This window comes from Pteropus vampyrus, unplaced genomic scaffold, assembly GCF_000151845.1.
Source record: "Pteropus vampyrus isolate Shadow unplaced genomic scaffold, Pvam_2.0 Scaffold91, whole genome shotgun sequence".
Lineage (NCBI taxonomy): Eukaryota > Metazoa > Chordata > Mammalia > Chiroptera > Pteropodidae > Pteropus > Pteropus vampyrus.
Window position 1 is genome coordinate 4,120,909 of NW_011888872.1, and position 5,660 is coordinate 4,126,568.

Consider the following 5,660-nt stretch of genomic DNA (forward strand, 5'->3'; position numbering starts at 1 on the left):
GGCAAGTATAAGATACCACTTAGTGATAATGCTGAATAGATATTTAGATATCAGAGTATGAAATCCTACATAGAAGACATGGCTATAGGTACAGATTTGAGAATAATCTGTATAAAATTAACATTTAAGACATGGGACCAAATGAAGTTACCTAAATATGCATGTAGAAAAGGGAGGTAAAAAGAGGACCTAAATAAGGAGAACGCCCTGGGATCTTCCAACACTGAAAGGTCAAGGAGAGGAGTGAGACCAACTCTAAGAGAAAAAACAGCCAAAGAAGTAGGCAAGGGGCATGCAACGTCACAAAAGCCAAGAGGCAAAGTATTAAAAGGAGAGACTGGCCATTCTGGTCCAGTGCTGCTGAGTGGTCAGAACAGTGCCCTCTGGGATCACCAACACAGAGGTGATCTGACTCCGTGAAGTGGTGGGAACTGAAGAACTACTGGAATGGGATGAGAAAAGAATGTGAAGCAAAGAAGTGAAGGAAGTGATTAAATATCTCTGATGAAGCTAAGAACATTTGTCCCAAACCAAAAAAAAAAAAAAATGCATACTAACAGGAAGGATCAAATATTAGGGGGATTACATGACAGATTTCTCTCAAGCCATGAACTCCCTAAGGTTCTAGGCACCCATTAAAAAACCTTGGTCTACAGTAAAAACATACTGCCAAGGCTAACTTCTTTCACCCAACTGAAACCAAGAATCACGAGGTCACAGACAATTTGTTATTTGTGAGGTCTCCTGTCTTTCCCATGAAGCTCTTTTCCTTTAGAATGTGTCTCTTTTTCATAAAATGGAGTCACCCAGATATAGAAAGAACCCATAATTATGCACAGTTGAGTCAGACTGACTCCAGCTGTTTCACTGACTTCTCCAAGAGGCACTGTTAGACGGAGAGGCCATGGAAAAGCCAAGGCCCTTGTTACACAACTTGCTTTTCCTCCCATCTCAGGCTAGAAAGACTATGATTTAGCATATAGTGTTTCACCAAGAGGGCGGCTGAGATGTTTTTTCTCCAAATTCTGCTAGAAGAGACTCTAGTATCATGCTAATTGAATGAGCAGCTAGGGTATCACCTCCATCAGACCCTACAGAATCAGAGGTTGAAAAAATAGTATTCAAGGAACTAATTTTTTTAAATCTCTCGTTTGCTCCTAAATTTCCACTTTGGTTGACATGTTGCCCTTTCATATAAGAAGATACCAGACTGTGTATGACAAGTTTCTGAATTTCTGACAGCAATCCTGAGATTTAAGAAACAGATAAGCAGGGCTTGTCTGGATCATGCAACTCACTTAAGCACTTAAGTAGACTTTCAGTAGAAAAAAAAAAAAAATTACAACAAAAGGAGTATCTGAACCGGAAACAGTTCATTCTTGTTCTTATTTTCTCCAGCATTCCTCTATCAGGCACTTACTATGACCTTTCAGAAGGCCAAGGCTAGGGCCAAGAACTAACCACTGAGTGATAGCCAAGATTCCTCACAGAGCTCACATTTTAACAGAAGAAGACAATAAACAAGTAGAAATAAACAAATATATAAGAAATTTTTAAATGGGGATTGCTTCAAAAAAAATTAACAAGCATCAAAAGCAGAGAGGCTTGTCTGCATTGGGGTAGAGGAGTCAGGGGAGGACCCTAAGGGAAGAAATAATACATGAACTGAGACCTGAATGATAAGGAGGTGCCAGCCATGGGAACAGCTGAGGAAGAGTCTTAATGCTTTTAAAATCTTGTTTCCAATATCAAACTTAAAACTACTGGAAAATAATCTAGACTTTGCAATTTAGCAGCAGCATTTCTAATAGCAGGAAAATAAATATGAATTCCTGGGATTGCCTATAAAACGAAATGAGTTGTTACTTCTTCTATGTATTCAATGACTAATTACGAGAGTAGAGAGCACAGAACAATAATTGCTGTACTTTTGTTGCCTATGTCCAGGAATTAGTTTATCTGCCCTAGGTATCTACCCTTAGAGTAAATCTATGTTCCTAAATTATCAGTTATGAGTTACTAATATCGTAAGCAAGCAGAGAATGGTTTATTTCAATTAGTCTAAGTAATTCTGAAAATTTCATCCAGCCTCAAAAAAATGTTTAAAATATAAAAAATGAAATTAAACATGAGATACAGAAAATAGAATGTTGAATATGCTAGGCTAAATGCTGCCAAATACCTTGCTAAATTCCACTGGCCAATAATGACATTGTGCAGTTGTTTGCTTTTTGTTTGTTTGTTTTTTTAATTTGTTCTGCAATACTTTCTCAAGCATAATTTTACTGACATTAATATCTGTATCTCACCAAAATTCTCTAACAAAAAACAAACTCTCCTAGTGAAATATCAGAGTCAAAATTCAGATACACCTTGCTGCTAAAGCAAAGTTAGCTAAAGGTGAAAGTAATATTGATTCCCTGGTGAAAACCCATTTGTCGAGACTGATTCATTTTTGCCTCAGATAAAAGACAAAGACAATGTAGCTCTTTAAGCCTAATTTTTACCATATACTGTTTTGAAAAATTGATCACTTTTCATATTTTATTTTTTTAAAAATCTAGACTTATAGATTTGGCTGTAACTGTGCTTCAACATGGTTCTTCTAAAAAAATTTTTAAAAATAAAAATAAACATAAACAAGTTGATGATCACCTAGAACAAAACTCAGAGAGAGGTCTATGATACCAGCAAATCTGCTGTTCCTTTTTCTTCTACCTTCCTCTCCTTTTCCTCTCTCCTCTTCTCTATATTTGAGGCTTGCCACCAATACCCAAGTCTTAAAAAATGTTGCATAAGTAAGGTCTAAACTGACTGGCAATCACTGATGCATAGCTTTTGCCATGATTACGAGCTTTGCCGTGATTACTAGCCTAAGTTTCTCTATTAAAACTCAGAGAAGACAGTACAAAAAACTCAGCCAATCAAAAGGAGAAAATAAAATGGATGAAAAACAGTACAGATATTCAGACTTAGTCTGAGCCTTGATCATGAAGAATTAAACTCCTTATAAGCTAATTCTGGGAAAATTTTCTTAAAAACTGGCTATGAATAACAAATGAAACTTTAGATACATCCAGAGGGGATAGGTCCCAATTCTGCTGGTAAAAGTACCTGTGTCACAGCAATACTGGACTATGGTAAGAAAATCCTGTCCTTGGCGTGAGTTTGTATAAAAAAAGAGACTCCTAAAAGGGAAGTTTAGGGCTTTCAGAAGCCTTTGCAATCATTACAGCTATCCAGTTCTTTTTATTTCAGTTGTGCAATGAGAAAGTCTTAATGTGAAAACTCATTAAACATATTATTGTTCAATGTATATGTAGTTTAAAAGGTAGATAAAAACTTCTCCCAACTTGATTTTGAATCAAATAGAGTGTAATTAAAAAGAGGGTGAAGATAATGTGTAAGCTTTTATGCTACTGCCTTTAAATGCTAATATCAATACTAAAAGCAAACATATTGTACCACTTACCATGTGCCAGGTAGTGTGTTGTCTCATTTAATTCTGAGAACAACCTTATAAGGTGGGTATTATTATTATCTTCAGTTTATAGATAAGGAAACTGGGGCACAGAGAAGTTAAGAATTTTATTCATATCACAGAACTTGTAAGTAGCAGAGCCAGAAAGTAACATTGGACAGGCTGGCTTTGCAAAGGAAGTTCTTAGTTATGTAGTTATTCCAAGATGCTCAATGGTGGAATTTTAGTCTTCAACTTTACTCTGTGCAATGTCCTTGAAAAAAAAAAAAAAATCATCTCAATCTCTCCAACTCAGTCATTTCTAGCATGCTGAAGTAGGATGGATCTACCTTATAAGTCACAGTAAAATAGGAGGGCTCTACCTCATAAATCACAAAAGCGAAGAGCACTGGTGGTCACAGTACTGAGTCTTTCACAATTCTTAAAATCAAGGTGAGCATATCCTGAAAAGGGCAATCAGACCATCAACAAACCTCATAACAAGACCACTTGAGGGAAGAGGGGTTGAAAAAGGCTTTCAAGGCCCTTGAACTCTGACAGGAGAGAGAGGTTAGAGCAATATGCAGTCACCACAAATACAAGGCTACTAAAATATACCAATAAGATGGGAAAGGTCCTGATCTGTCAGACAGTAGATATGGTTAGCCTTCCAGGAAGGCTTCCTGAAGAAAGACGGGGCGTGGGCTGCAATTTTTTGTAAGGAAACAATGATAAGAATAAACTCTACACATAATGAATGCGTAAACTGGGCAAATCTTTAAACCATGAGCCTGAGTTCCAACCAGAGTATCTATATAGTTCAAATGGACAAAAACCAATTCCTGCTTAAAATACTTCTCAAAAGACAAAGAGGTATTAATGCCATGATCTGTTTTCTCCTTCCAGGCTATTTTTCCAAAATGAAATAATTTTAATAAAAAAATGAATAATAAAACCCTGAATTATTTTTAAAATCTGAAAATATTATATCGTTCCTTCTGTTGCCAAGCAACGCTTGCTACGATACAATCTGAGACCTTGATCAACATTCTCAGCTGTATAGAAAGGATACAGAAACAAGATATCTTGATTACGGAATGAAGTTTTTAAAAAATAAATAAAAGAGAAAAAAATAGGACTCATATCAAATCATTTGATTTCTATACTGGAAACAGCGAGCCACAGATTCCTCAAATTCAGAAAACTCAGTGTGCAGAGCTAGTAATAAAGGAGGACTCTATGCAGCTAATCAAATTTCTGCAGCCATGTAAGAACACAGCAATGCCACTCTTACCACATTAGCTATAATTATGTATTTTCACTTAATGATTTTTGTTAGCTTTTGCACCTTTAAATGCTAGAACTGAGCTGTTGAAATTAGTCAGGATGCATCCCCATGAGTTATGTATTCATATAAAAAAGAAAAAGCCACCAATACTTAGGAACAAAACTCCAAAACTGCTCATCTTAACAGCCTTCTACTTGAGCTAGGAAGTCAGGTATCAAAACTGTGGGCAGAAATCTTAGAGATTTTAGAGGTGTGACTACCATAGTCATTGAATTTATTAATCCTATAAAGCCAACAGGAAAAGAAGACCGGGAAACGGTTGCCACTAATATATTTAGGAGAGACAATGAAGATGCAAGAGTTCAACAAACCAAAAAAGATGAAATCATAATACCTAAATACCAAATGTAATGATATGTAGAGGTTAAAAAGATCAAATTAAGAAAATATGACTTAAAAGAGTTCATGAGTGAAAGATCATGGACTTTTAGTTAAATGGAAGTTTAATATCTGTTAAACTATGACATGGTTGCTTTTTTAAGCAACTGTGTAAAATGACTAAATACTTGCTAAATACTGGGCACTCTGCTAAGTGCTTTCAATCTTACCAAGTTCTATGTGACAGGCATCCATTCGCTCATCCATTCAACAAATATTTAACGGGCATGTATTATGGTCTATAGGCACTATTCTAAGAACTAGGTAACTGATGGTAAGCAAAGTAAAAGGGATATGGTTCCTGCCTTCATGAAATCTAACAGTCTAGAGAAGTTCTCATGCTTATCTTTATTTTATGGATGAGGAAATTAAGGCACACTCAAGTAACTTCCCAACAGAGCTAGTAAGTGGCAGGCCTGAAATTTTAACTCAAGTCTGTTTGACTCCAAAACCTAGAGTCTGAACCACAGCTCA

At 36.0% G+C, this 5,660-nt stretch overlaps 1 protein-coding gene across 9 annotated transcripts in view; it reads right to left on the reverse strand.

Moving 5' to 3' along the window:
- Nucleotides 1-5,660, reverse strand: part of CCDC85A (coiled-coil domain containing 85A) — a 182,778-nt gene that overhangs the window by 133,371 nt on the left and 43,747 nt on the right. The gene's annotated exons all lie outside the window — the stretch shown is intronic.